The sequence below is a fragment of the Sebastes fasciatus genome, chromosome 21 (genome assembly GCF_043250625.1).
Source record: "Sebastes fasciatus isolate fSebFas1 chromosome 21, fSebFas1.pri, whole genome shotgun sequence".
NCBI classification, from domain to species: Eukaryota; Metazoa; Chordata; class Actinopteri; order Perciformes; family Sebastidae; genus Sebastes; species Sebastes fasciatus.
Window position 1 is genome coordinate 2,286,984 of NC_133815.1, and position 14,050 is coordinate 2,301,033.

The 14,050-nt window shown below is 40.5% G+C and overlaps 1 protein-coding gene across 1 annotated transcript in view; it reads left to right on the forward strand.

Annotated features, from left to right (window-relative positions):
• pld1b (phospholipase D1b) overlaps positions 1-14,050 on the forward strand; it is a 45,086-nt gene continuing 31,036 nt past the window's right edge. The window contains exon 1 of the mRNA XM_074621332.1: positions 1-98. The gene's annotated coding sequence lies outside the window, so the exon portion shown is untranslated. The remainder of the gene's footprint in view (positions 99-14,050) is intronic.

Here is a 14,050-nt window from a genome sequence, read left to right on the forward strand (position 1 = left end):
GTTGTTGTCTTCACTGCTCTGTTGGTTTGGTCTCCAGCTCGTCGCTGCTCTGCTTCATTCAGACCTGCAGCTGCAGTCACTTCAGTTCACATCAGGAGGTAAGAAACATCTTTTACCAGATTACCTTCTGCTGTGTGTGTGTGTGTGTGTGTGTGTGTGTGTGTGTGTGTGTGTGTGTGTGTGTGTGTGTGTGTGTGTTATTTAACCAGGTCAGTGTTTGGTGAAGTTTGGTGTTGTGGCAGCGCAGGTGCGTCAATGCGTAATTGGTGGTAATGGTGCGTAAAGTCCCGAGAGGAGAGACGCGGTGATGTGAGACGCGCTGCTGCTGCTGCTGTTGAGTCTTTTTGTCATGTGAAGGCATCCGTCCTCTGCAGTGGTCCGGAGGGAGCATCGTGCTGCTGCTGCTGCTGCATTAAAGCGTTAAAGGTCCCACATCAGCTAATTTTCAGGTTCATACGTCCCTTTAAATATGCAAATGAGGCATTATCTAATGCTAACTTTTGGTGAATTTAGGAGAAATCTACAGATGCAAATAGACAAAGTGAAATAAAATAAACACCTACATGTTCATTTTGGATCTTTCCACTAGTCTGAAATAAGACCAACAATTTTTTTTAAAGGGACTATTTGTAACTTTCAGAAAAGCTTGTTAACAGCGACACCTGTGGCCGTTAAGTCAACGAAAGTCAGCGTCGGGTTCGTGCTTGCTCGCTCTAAATAGACATGAACGAGCATCGCTCAAAACAGTGAGGCGACACACGTCAGCTAAAGGCACAATATCACTCTATATTTCAGCTGCTTGGCAGTAATGTTAGCTGACCAGACGAAGGTCTCTCCAAGAATCAATGCTGATCCTAGTGTTGGCTTTTCCTGCTTCAGCCTCCGGGGCTGAAGCAGGAAAAGCGGGTCGGCGGGTCCTGAAGCAGGAAGAGAAACGTTATCGCCTCCCGACTGCGGCCGCAGGGAGACACCGGCACCCGATTAGAGACGATAACGTTTCTCTCTGCGGAGCCCCGTCACTTCACAAGACACGGGAAACCTCTGTTGGTCTGGAGGAGCTGCAGCAGTTATTTCTGCGCAAACGTCCACTTCCACATTCACTAGATATTCTCAAATCAAACTAACTCTTCTGCAGTGTGGAGTGAGCGCGCATGAACGTGAGGTGGAGCAAGAGCGAGTGCGGTGTGTGAGTGAAGACAAGCAGGCAGCAAAGCGGTCTGAACAGCGTAGCCACACGCGAGCGCGCATGGGATCCCGAACCGGTAGATTTATACGTGTAAAAAGTTACAAACAGTCCCTTTTATTTTCCTCATACTGTCAGCCTGAATATACCTGTATTCACCCTCTCTGTCTGAAACGCTCCGTTTTAGTGCATTTCAACAGAACTGCAACGGAATTGCGTTGCTAGGCAACAGTTTGGGTCCATGTTTACTTCCTGTCAGCTGATGTTATTTACATACACTGCAACAAGAAATAAACTGGGGCACATTTAGAATGTTTATGTTTAAAACCCTGTAACGATCTATATATTGTATATTTGTGACATCACAAATAGACAGAAATCCTGACGGCTTGTTTCAAACGCACAATTTCTGAATACGGGCTGTGTGTATTTCTCCGTATATTGAGCGTTTTGATAGTTTAACAGTATTTATAAAGCATTTAAACCTGCTTTATAATATAAAAGATATGAAAATCTCACTTTTTACAATATGGGACCTTTAAATCAGATGATCCACGGTAGCCAAACCCTGGCCCGGGGGATGCGGCGGGGGCGGCTCACGGCAGGATAGGGTTCCTGAGGAGGACCAGAACGGGTCCGACCTGAACTGAGAGGAGACACTCTGTCACCGCTCTTCCTTATTTACGCTCATAGATACCAAAACCACTTCCTCGAAATCAGCTGGTCCATCACACAGTCTATATCCCCCTCCACCTCCTCCACCTCCAACAGCTCCTCCAACAACTCCTCCTCCACCTCCTCATCAAACCCAGTGAGAGAGAATACAGTATATTTAAAACCACTTCTGCTGTTTGATGTTGTACCTCATAGCTCATCTGTTTACGTTGTTTCCTGACATTTAAACTCATACATTAAGATTCCTCCTGACACTAATGAGTCATCACCACTTTGGGTCGCCACTAATGACAAACATCTCAGGACAACCGCTGCGTTGTGGGATGTGAAGCTCTTTTTATCGATTGTGCATTATAAGAAGAATGTTAAGTCTACCCTCACTGATCAACACATCTCTGAAACAGTGTCAACACAAAGTGAACATTATAACCTCCATGAAGGGAGGATACCGATACCAGCATCACAAATGCATCCGATCTGATACCGTGATTTATTAACCCAGAAAAAAACTGAAAATGCTTGTTATATTTATAATATTTTATTGTTCAACACAGGCCATTTTGGTAGAATAAGACAATATATATATATATTTCAAACATTATTATGAAACTAGAAAAACCTAAAGAAACCATCGGTACCAACCATGTCACACTAGCTTGTAGTGAAGGAGGTTAAATAACGCTCTAAACTTGCGCTAAATTTTGGCGAGGAAAAACTGTCATGTCCATTTTCAAAGGGGTCCCTTGACCTCTGACCTCCAGATGTGTGAATGTAAATGGGTTCTATGGGTACCCACGAGTCTCCCCTTTACAGACATGCCCACTTTATGATAATCACATGCAGTTTGGGGCAAGTCATAGTGAAGTCAGCACACCGACACACTGACAGCTGTTGTTGCCTGTTGGGCTGCAGTTTGACATGTTATGATTTGAGCATATTGTTTTATGTTAAATGCAGTACCTGTGAGGGTTTCTGGACAATATCTGTCATTGTTTTGTGTTGTTAAATGATTTACAATAATAAATATATACATACATTTGCATAAAGCAGCATATTTGTCCACTCCCATGTTGATAAGAGTATTAAATACTTGACAAATCTCCCTTTTAAGGTACATTTTGAATAGAAAAAAAAATTAGCCGATCACTTGAAGGAGTCGAATAATGACTACAGGACCAATTTAATTGATGTATGACGGCAAGTTGCCATTAAGGGCTTTACAGTATGTACAGTATAAATAAATTAAAATGTTAGAGAGGCCCACCCAACCTTTTCATACAAGATACAACAATGAGTAGAACAACTGTCACCGGTGATAATGGCAATAAAAGAGGAATCTTTATTTGTTTTCTGGGTGTTTTCTGGGAATGTGGATCTTACAGATCAATTTGAGGTGTGCCTCAGTGGTTTGCATCTTCCACATTTTATCATGCGTCATGTCCTGTGTCCTGGACGTAATGTTCTTAAATGGAATTTTGAATAGTTCAAACCTCTGTGTTTTTTAAGAATGAACATTAGAACATAATTTTTGGCCAATTTTGCCTGGACAGTTATTTAACTTTGGAGACGCTAAACTACATTATGTCATCCAGTCTTTCCCCTGAACAATCAAACTATTTTTATCTTTGTTATTATGACTTAAAGCTGATGTAACCCACATCCTGACACAGGATATCTTATGATCAATTTAGTCAGCAGATGACTCATTTCTATTCCTCTTCTCTCTTAAGATTTATGTTTTATCTCATAATTATGATGTTAGAGGAGGTGGCGTTTGATTCAGGCGTCCACTGCAGCTGCTTGTGGTTGCTCGTTGACTGTTTGCAGATTTTAAACCTTAGAAATGAGAGGGAAACACTGTTCCTAGAATCTGACAGTGAGTGGAGGAGAAGAGTAACGACTTGTGCGTAGTGATGCATCTGTTTTTTAGGCAGTTTTCCAGACACAAAGTCAATGGTGGTGTTAACAGAAGCTGAAGCTGTGTGAATGCATCTTAAACCCCCAGTTGATGATATCAAATCAAAATAGAAGGGAGGAGGAAACTGTTCATGTCCCGCGTGAAACCAGAAGTCAACGTTGACTTATTTGGCACGTAATTACCTTTGTCGTGTCTAGAAGGTAATCCACAATTTTGGAAACTCTCGCGAGATGGTTAAGGTTAGGCCCTGACCGCGAATGGTTCTGGTTAGGATAGGTCGTCGGGCAGCGGGTCTCTTGATAGTTTTTGCACGTTTTTAGCATCTAGACATGACAAACTTACGTACTTTAGTAACGCAACTTCCGTAGTTATTTTAACCCAAACCAAGATCTTTTCCTAAACCTAACTAAGAAGCTTTGTTGCCTTAACACTGCAGGGACTTTAGACACACTGATCGCTCATGTTGATGGACATTTGTAGGAAAATGCACGAACAATAGCAAAATAACTTTCCGTAAGATATCGTCCGAAATGATGCAGATTCAGCTGATGATTCTCTGAAGGTTCATCACTTTCACTTTGTCACGTTGTTTTCACATTAGAGCTGCAACAATTAGTCGATGGCAGATAAATAATCACCAACTATTTTGATAATCGATTAATTGTTAAGTCATTTTTCATGCAACAATAGTAGAAAATGCTATTTTCAGCCTCTCAAATAGGGAAATTTCCTGCGTTTGTTTGTTTTATGTCCTATTAAACTGAAAATCTATGTGTAACAGAGCTGACAAAACAAGACATTTAAGGACTTTGAGAAACTGGGATGGATATTTTTTTACTATTTTCTGACATTTTATAGACCAAACGATTAATCAATTAATGTGGAAAATAATCGGCAGATTAGTTGATAATGACAATAGCCCTATTTCACATCATCATAAGCATTTTTATTATAAAAAATATTGGTTATAGACACTTTAATGTTCCTCTCAGTGGTTATTTTAGAGCAGTTCTGACCAAAACATGTCATCATAGTTGCTGAATCTTCCAAAATTGCCACAGAATCTGAAGTTGAAGTTTTTACAATGTGTTTAAGCTTGGTGATATGTCCTGAAATGCAGCTTGGAGTCGTAATCCTTCAGTTGTTGAACATTTTAACATTAGAAAAAGCCTTTTATGTTGCAACGCCGCCGTCCTCCTGCTGAAACACCTGTGGGGCAACAACAAGGCGGGTTTGGGGGCACGAAGTCGTTGTCGTAACACCTCAGTTACGTGACGGACAGGAAGTCTGAGGAAACAGAGAAGAAGAAAGAGGTTTTCTTATGTCTTTATTTTGTACCTGCATGGGCGTGTGACGTGTGTGACGTGTGCTTTAGAAGGACCTGCTCTTCCAGTCTGTGTTCCAGTGTGTGAATGTTTTAGTCATGAATTAAATGGGGCAAAGTTCTCTCCCACAGAGGCTGACTGACGGGCTGGGCGCTGGCATTGTTGTGCATACTGTAGGTAGGATACTGTGTGTTCGATTATATATTCACGTAATGGCTCTTCCAGCAAACACCGTCTGCAGCGAGGGAGTGCTTGAATTTACTTTGTGGGCGTGTGTGTGTGCTCTTATACCACACACACACACACACACACACACACACACACATACACAGATATGGGGAGGCTCAAGGGGCAGTGGGCGCGGTGGGAGAGGTCCAGCCTTTAATCAGGATTGTCAGCAGTGAAATGCCAGGACACTCAGCAAACAGACACCGACGATGAGACCCAACAGGAAGTACACACACCAGTAATAACACTTCATAAAATGTCTGCAGAATTTAAACTGTAGAAGAAGTCGGAGGAGCCACATATGAAAATGCACGAGTTCATAAGGCCACAATATTTAATGGAAAAATAGTGGAATGTGTGATTGCGACACTGGGGGCGTTATGCTAAAATACAGGAACAGGTACTTCAGGTGGGGTTACATAAACTCCTCCGCTGCTTACTGAGAAATGTTAATTCGTTTTTACCTACATGGCCACATATATGTGCACAGTATGGGGGAAGACTTTGCACCAGATATTGAACCTGCTAGGGCTGTTCAATTAATTATTTTGGTCAATATTGATTCAGGATTATTTAACACGATTACTCATCAACTTTGGCAACACCCTGCATTTAGAAAGAACATTTTGTCGCCTACATTTGAAAGTTAAATGAATCAATCTGGTGAACTTTGAGAGCAAAATTAGGAGGCTAAATCTATGAAGAACGCTGTGCTCTAGTAAACATTATAATCATAAACACATTGGTTGTGTAGATATGAACGGTGATGACACCAAAAAAGTCCCGGGGTCCGTGTTACGCGATGGGACGAGTGGGTTTGCCGACATCGCCGCATCGAGGACGGTCCGCCCCGGTTGACAGTCACCAGGGAGCTCCGTCCCTCCCCGCAGGGAGAGTGGTCACAGCGAGCACCAAGCGGCGAGGTCCGGGCGAGGGCTGCTGTAAAGCGCCACCTTCACCCCGGGTCTTTCCACGCCGACCAAGAGCCAGTCGCTGAGCACCACCGTGGAGGAAATACGAGGGGATTCTCCCACACCGAGCAGCCGTCCCTGACCCACTGAGTGGGGCGAACGTACACTGCGGATAAAGGAAAAGGGTGCGCTGGATTTATAACACAAGACTAAGCAAGAGCGTCATGTGAAGCGGAATGCGGGACAATAATCGTTTTATGTTGATTATCTTGTTTTCATAATTGTTGGAAGCCGAAATCGTAATTGAAATTTGATTAATTGCACAGCTGTAGAACCGGCTGCAGGGATTTGGTCCAACCCTGACGTTGTTGATCAGGTCTCCAGTTCATCCCAAAGGTGTTGGACGGGGTTGACCAAAGCTACACATGTGGACCAACGTGATCTCATGGAAAGGCGTATAAATAGCACGACCCATTTCTCTCTGTTCTAGGGAGGTCCAGGGGGTCTTTAGGGGGAGATAGCAGCTCAGCAGTAGACAACACATAGAAGTGTAGTACATCATCTGAAAGCTGGGAACCTGGAGATTAATTTGAGATGCAGCTCAGCACTGTGACAGATGTTCACACACTTTTGGCCATTATATTAAAATACTAGCATATAGCAGAAGTCCTGAAGATGATTTCACTATTCTATGAAGTCTGAATTGTTTTAGCTGAAACATGTTGATTGTCAGTCCTTGAATTTCATAAATAAACACCTTTAAAGTCTTTGAACAACCCTTGAAAGCAACAAATCACTCACCAAAATGCAGTGTAAGGTAGTAAAATCATATTTCTGGACTGTGAACGAGGAGAAAAAGCTTAAATCTGTGTTACACAAACACAAAGTGACTGTGGTTCAGGGGTTAAAGAGATTATTGTGTAACCAAAAGGTCACAGGTTTGACCTTCACTGCAGCAGCGTGTCGAGTTGAGTTAACTCTCTGAAGAAGAAGCTTCCCGCCGGATAAAAGCATCTCTCACTTCATCTCCATCATGTCAGGATCTGAAGAGGCTGCCGTTTCATCAGCAACAACATCTACAGTCTTTAGTTGCTTTTCAGATGAAATAAATCCCCATGAAAGTGTTTCCAGTATGCGATCGTTTAATGAGATTATAGGATAAAGTGTCTGTTTACATTCTAAACAGTCGCTAATCAGAAGGAAGTAGACGGTTTATTGAATCCGGCGCTCCACCATGAGCAAACTTTAACAGTCAGAGACACAGTGTTTAATCTGCTGCTGGTTTTTTACTGAAGCAACAGGTTTGTTGTCGCTCTTGATGTGCAAATTACACATTTAAGGTATTTGTTATGGCTTCCAACACCGATGCACTTTCCAACTGGATGATGGATTCTCGCTTGATTGAGATATTAAATTCATTACAGTGATCTTAAAGTCATCGTGTTACAAGACGTGCATCTCTCTCTCTGCATGTTTAAACCATACACTGTACAAACATTTGGACGCAGTCTCCGTGACGTCGCCCGTAGGTTTGTGAAGAGCCATTGTGAAGCCCAAAAGGGGAAACCGGAAGAGTGAGGACGGCGGATATACAAGCCGATGTTATGATACGTACATGAAACAAAGCGGTATCTGTCGACCTTTTTCACACCACTCTCACTCACCAGTTAGCTTCATTTCAGATGTTCATGTCGCTGTGAAAATATCCGTGTGTTGGGACGATCAGACGAAGATGAAGAACCTTCTGTGTTTCTCGTGCACTGATTCGTTTAAGATGAACAGCCAATCAGAGTGGTTTCTCTCACCGATGAGCTCCGCCGCTGTTTCAACATGCTGAATCGGCTGAAAAGCCTCCAACACGGGCAGACTAGAGGCGACGGTGCGGGACACACCGCAAAAACTAGACCGACAGACGCTCACCGACGGCCCGAAACTGTGCGACGGCTGACTGCCGGCTTGGTGTGTCAGGACCTTTATACACAACTCTCTCCGTTATTGTTGCTGACCGGGAAGCAGCTCCAGCGTTTCATTTGCGTTTCATAGTGTGACTGACACAGTGACTAATCTCAGGACATGTTGCTAACAACAAACAGCAAACAGTCTGTGCTTGTGAACTTTGGTTTCACATTACGTGCATCAAACTACATACCGTGTATTCTGCGTTCAGCAGCGTGCACCGGACCGTGAATGTTTGGTACGAATACACAAACCGTTACAGCCCGACCAATCACAACGTCGGACAGAGCCCCCCCTAATCTGACGTCACAAAGGGGGTTCCTGAAGCTATTCAACTATCTGACAAGCTCTGGTGGAGTATACTGACAGCTCTACTGTTGCTCAGACTAGAGCTGCAACGATTAATCGATTAGTTGTCGACTATTAAATTAATCACCGACTATTTTTATAATGGATTAATCGGTTTGAGTCATTTTTCAAGGAAATTCTCTCATTGCAGCTTCTTAAATGTGAATATTTTCTGGTTTCTTTACTCCTCTATGACGGTAAACTGAATATCTTTGAGTTGAGGACAAAACAAGACATTTGAGGACGTCGTCTTGGGCTCTTTGGGAAACACTGATCAACATTTTTCACCTTTTTTTCTTTATTTTATAAACCAAACAACTAATTTATTCATCAAGAAAATAATCAACAGATTAATTAACAATGAAAATAATCATTAGTTGCATCCCCAGTTCAGATAGAATACAGCAGATGAAGTCCATTAACTATCATAATATCATGGTAATAGTTTTTGTAATAGTTTTTGCAATCAAAGTTGCCATAAAGCGTTCATGCTTTCATCGCCCCGATGTCGTAACACAATCAGAGATATTAATCTGGTAGTTACCGCTGTGTTAACAGACTCTGAGGGCGACACATTTATATCATCTTGTGGTTTATCTCAGCAGAAGAAACATGTCTTTTTTATTCTGATCGCTACGAGACACACTTGTCCCGACCGGGCCGGTAATCTGTTTGTTAGTGCAACACAACGCTGGTGTTTTCGTGGTATTTCAGTGGCCTGTAGAGCTTCCTCATAGTGGTGATTTGGGACGTTGTGGGAGTGTCAGCTGAATGCCTCAAATGTCATTCACACACACTGACAGTGTGTTGTGCCACTGGTTGGGCTGGTGAAAGCATTTAAATTGAGTCATGCAGTTGAGCAGGTCAGGAAATTACCATCACCTGATGACTAACAAGCTGCGTCCTAAACAAGAGGAGCTCTGTAATCCAAGAAACTTCTCAGTAATCCTTAAGAGAAAGGGGGTTTACCTTACCGGCCCTGACACACTGTAATAATAACACTGTAATAATAACACTGTAATAATAACACTGTAATAACACTGTGTGGATTACACACACAGTTTACAGCGCAAGAAACAGGAAGTGTGTTGCAAACCGACAGTCACATGATGTCAGTTTGCATTTGTCAAACTGTCCGACGTGGATGCTAAAACACAAGACACCAGTCAGGACGCTCTCTCTCTCTCTCTCTCTCTCTCTCTCACATGGACAGATTATTAGTGTTCATGCCTTTGGGCTCAAACATGTAAAGATCTCTCCTACAGAGGAGCTATAGACCCCCAGACTGAGAGCAGAAAGAGACACAAAACCACCAGCAGAACTTCAGTATGTAGTTCACACTGGAGGGAAGACAGATAACATTGTTTTGTCAGTTTGGGTCAGAGGTCAGCAACATGCAGCTCTTCAGCTCCTCTCCAGTGGCTCACTGTGGATTGTTAAAAATGGAAATAAATAAATGTTTCTTGTTTACATTTTCATTTTTATTTATCATTGTTGTAGGTCTATGGTACGACGGTACGACGGAGTATTAGGGCCACATTGAGGAAGAAAAATAAATCTAATATTACGAGAATAAAGTCATAATATTATAAATATTAATTAAATTATAATTTTACGTGTTATTTTCTTTTTTTCTTGTAAAGTTATGACTTTATTCTCGTAATATTACAACTTTTTTTCTCGTAATATTCTGATTTTATTCTGGAAATCTCAGATGTTTTTTCCCTCAATGTGGTCCTAATACTCCGTAGTACATGTGCACTTTGGCCCTCACTGCATTAGACTTATACATTATATACTTATTTTGTTTTGCTTAAAATGTCTCTTTTGATAGTAAAGGTTGCTGACCTGTGGTTTGGGTGAACTGACCCTTTAAATTAAATCTTAAATGCAGGATCTGTATTGTAACTCAGTGTTTAGTGTTTCTTCCTCCACTAAGATCATCTGCAGAATCATCTGCATTGATGCAGTCGACAGAGCTGACCACTAGGTGGCAGTGTCACAATGTCTTTACTGTGTTAGTGTTCAGTTTAAGTGTAATTTCTCACCTGCAAACATCCCACATCAGAGACATTACTCTGTATTATCAGCTGTCAGTCAGGTCAGGACTGTCAGAGGCGGTTTGAGTCATTATGTTTTAGTTTATTCTCCACATGTATGTGATTTTCTCTGAGTCACGTTGGCGCTGGCGTCCTGCCATCCTGCAGCAGCAGCACGCCACCACTCATGTGTGGAGATAGAAACCTGTTTGTTCTGGAGGTAAATCATCTGAACAGTTAACTGTCTTAGACTGAGAAGAAGAGGCTTTGATTTCCAGTAATTAAACATGCAGCATTTTGGAGGAAAAAAAGTGATGATTCCAGTATATATCTGTTGTGTTTTATTGAGTTTTGATGCCTTAGTTTCCCCCTTAATCATGCACGAAGTAAAGCAGAGGAAACCAGCTGCTGTAAAACAAAGAAGATGAACGCTGAGCAATGTAAGATCCAACAGGAACAATCATTAAGATGACAGTTAATATTAATGGTGGAGATGATTGCTACTTAATGAGCAGCTGATGCACCGTATTGATCAGGAGCAGGAAACTGCTGCTTCACCCGCCTGTGGCAGCTTAACTCACTTTGTAAAATGTACTTAGAGTACTGTATGCATCTTTGTTTCTGGTGTAATCTTGTGTATTTCATGTGTTAATTTACAGTAATGTTAATGGTTTGGGGGTATTTTTGTCATGCACTTGAACTCTGCTTTTAAGAGAAGTTCTGTACAAAATAATTGTTGTTTTTAGGGCCTTTCAGTTTGTGCAGAAACTACTCTGTTGACTACTATAACTTCCATATTTTAAGAGCCTGGAGTGTTTACTCAGATGTTCGTATTTCAGTATTGTATTTCACATCGTCCTGTGACTTTTCGTCTTTCCTGTGCTGCAAATTCTCCAGTCTGCAGCTCAGGAGGCACCTCAGTGGGCAAAGTTTTTCAAGATATTCAAAGCCTAAAAACAAGCATTTTATTAATACAAGTATTGACTTTGGTGACCACATGACTTTTCATCTAGCGCCATCATCAGGTCAACATTTTAATTTGTCCATATCCTTAAGTTTATGACCAAATACCTGCAGAACTAAAGACATTCCCACCAGCCGCAGCTGTATACTTGCTAAATTGCACAGGTTAGCATGCTGATACGCTAAAGTTAGATGGTGAACATGGTGTTAATGTGATAATAATAATAATAATAATAATAATAATAATAATAATACATTTATTTGTATAGCACTTTTCAAAACCGATGTTACGAAGTGCTTCAACAAGACAATAAAAGCAGATAAGTAAAGTATATAATAAGGTAACTGTTAAAACAGAACATCACAGAACATATCAATAATAATAATAAAGTAGTAAAATGGCAGAAAAAGGTTATAAAAACAAATATATATATACACACATAAACGTGTATAAATAAATAGATGCATGCACAAACACAGTATGAACATATATATACCCATACACTTCACCAAACATAAGCACATAAAAACTCTATACATATACAGACATATAACGTTGGGACCTGATAAAAATGACATCCTAAAAGAAGATTGTGTTTTACTGTGATGTTGGACTGAAATATGGACGTTAAACACATAACCGTGCTCTCTTTCACATTCCTTTAACCGTTTTACTTGATAAAAGATAATTTCACCTTCAGGATTTAATGATTCATCATCCAGCTCATAAAAACCAGACTTCAAAGATCTGGAGGACTTCATGGTTTTGGGTCGATGCACATATCAAATTAAATAGTATGAGGGCACAATTTAGTAATTTGAGGGTGTTAATTATTAATTTGAGAGACTGAAATAGTGAAGTGAAGGGAGGAAACAAGTATACTGAGTGCGTAAATGAGTCATTTTTAGGAAATGATTTGTAGTTTTAGGGCAGGAACTACTTTCCCTCTGTGACACCTACCAGACTCCAGAGAGAAACTACATACCACTATAAGAACAACCCGTTTCCCCCTTCAGCTAGTATTGTGAAAGCTCGTGTGTCTTTGCCTCAGTGCTCACACGCTGGTGGGAGTCTGAATGCTTTGGTCCGTCTCTGGTATGTCAACATTGAGTCATGGCGGCCTGATTGACTCGACTCGGGGCGAGGAGACGCTCTCGGTCCTCCAGCTTCGCTCTCACTCACTTCTGTAAACTCCACACCGGTTCAGCCAATTTACAAAACCAACATTTACTCACAGAAACATTCAACATGTGCATGTTGGTGTCATGAACTTCTGATTCTGTTTTGTGTTTCCTCTCACACGTGGACATCCTCAGAGGAGTCGGGAGCCTTTATAACCTCATAAATGTTCTCAGGAGAATTCATTTATCCGTGACCTCTACTGGTGACCTTGTGAACCGAGACAAATAAGACCCAGGCCTCTTTAATTGGACTAGATTACCTGTTTGAGCCAAACATTTTCTCATATATACAGCATAGTAAACTGAATATTTTGGGGTCTTGGACAAAACAAGACATTTGAAGACGTCCTCTTCGCCTTTAGGAAATTGTAATGGGCATTTTTTCAAAATTTTCTGACATTTTGACTGAATTATTAAAAAATTGCAAAGAAAATCATGCATGAATAAATAAATAAATACATAAATGAATACACACATTTAAAAATAAATAGAAAATACATGCAAAAATAAATAAATCAATTTAAATATTAATTAAAATAAATACATAAATAAATAAAAGGGAAAATTAAACAGAAGAGTAGATAAATAAGTGAATAAATACAAAGATAAATAAATAAAGTAATAAATAATAAAATAATAAGTAAAATTAAAACAGAAATATCAATTTATGTCACATTTTATCAATTAATTAATTGCTACATTTATTTTTAATTTGACTTTTGCTGCATTTAATGACTATTTATTTATCAAGTCATTTATTCATTTATTTTTGATTTTGGCAGATTCCGTCATCCATAGTGAGATGTTACGATGAAGATTGAATCAGGGCTGCAACCAACAATTATTTCTATTATTGATTCATCTGCCGATTGTTTTCTTGAGTCGTGTTGATGTTGATTAATGTCTGAACATTTTCCTGAAGCCCACAGTCTTCAACTTTATTGTTTTGTTTGACCAAAAACCCAAATATAGTCTCACTTACTGTCACATAAGACAAAGAAAAGTCGTAAATCACCACATTTTACAACCTAGACTAAAGGAATATTTGTTATTTTTGCATGAAAAATTACTTTAACGATTAATCAATTATCTAAACAGTTGCAGGTTCATTTTCTGTCTCATCGATAAATGGAGATAAGATAAGAGAAAGTTGGTGGAAGTTTCTTAAAATGGCACTTTAACACTTTAACACAGAGACAGGTGCCTCAAACAGGACGTCCCCCCTCTCTCTCTCTCGCTCTCTCATTGGCTGCCTTTAAGCCAATCACATCTCCTCCCTCCTCTCTGCATCCCGCCTCTTTGAATCTTCCCCTCCTCCGTCT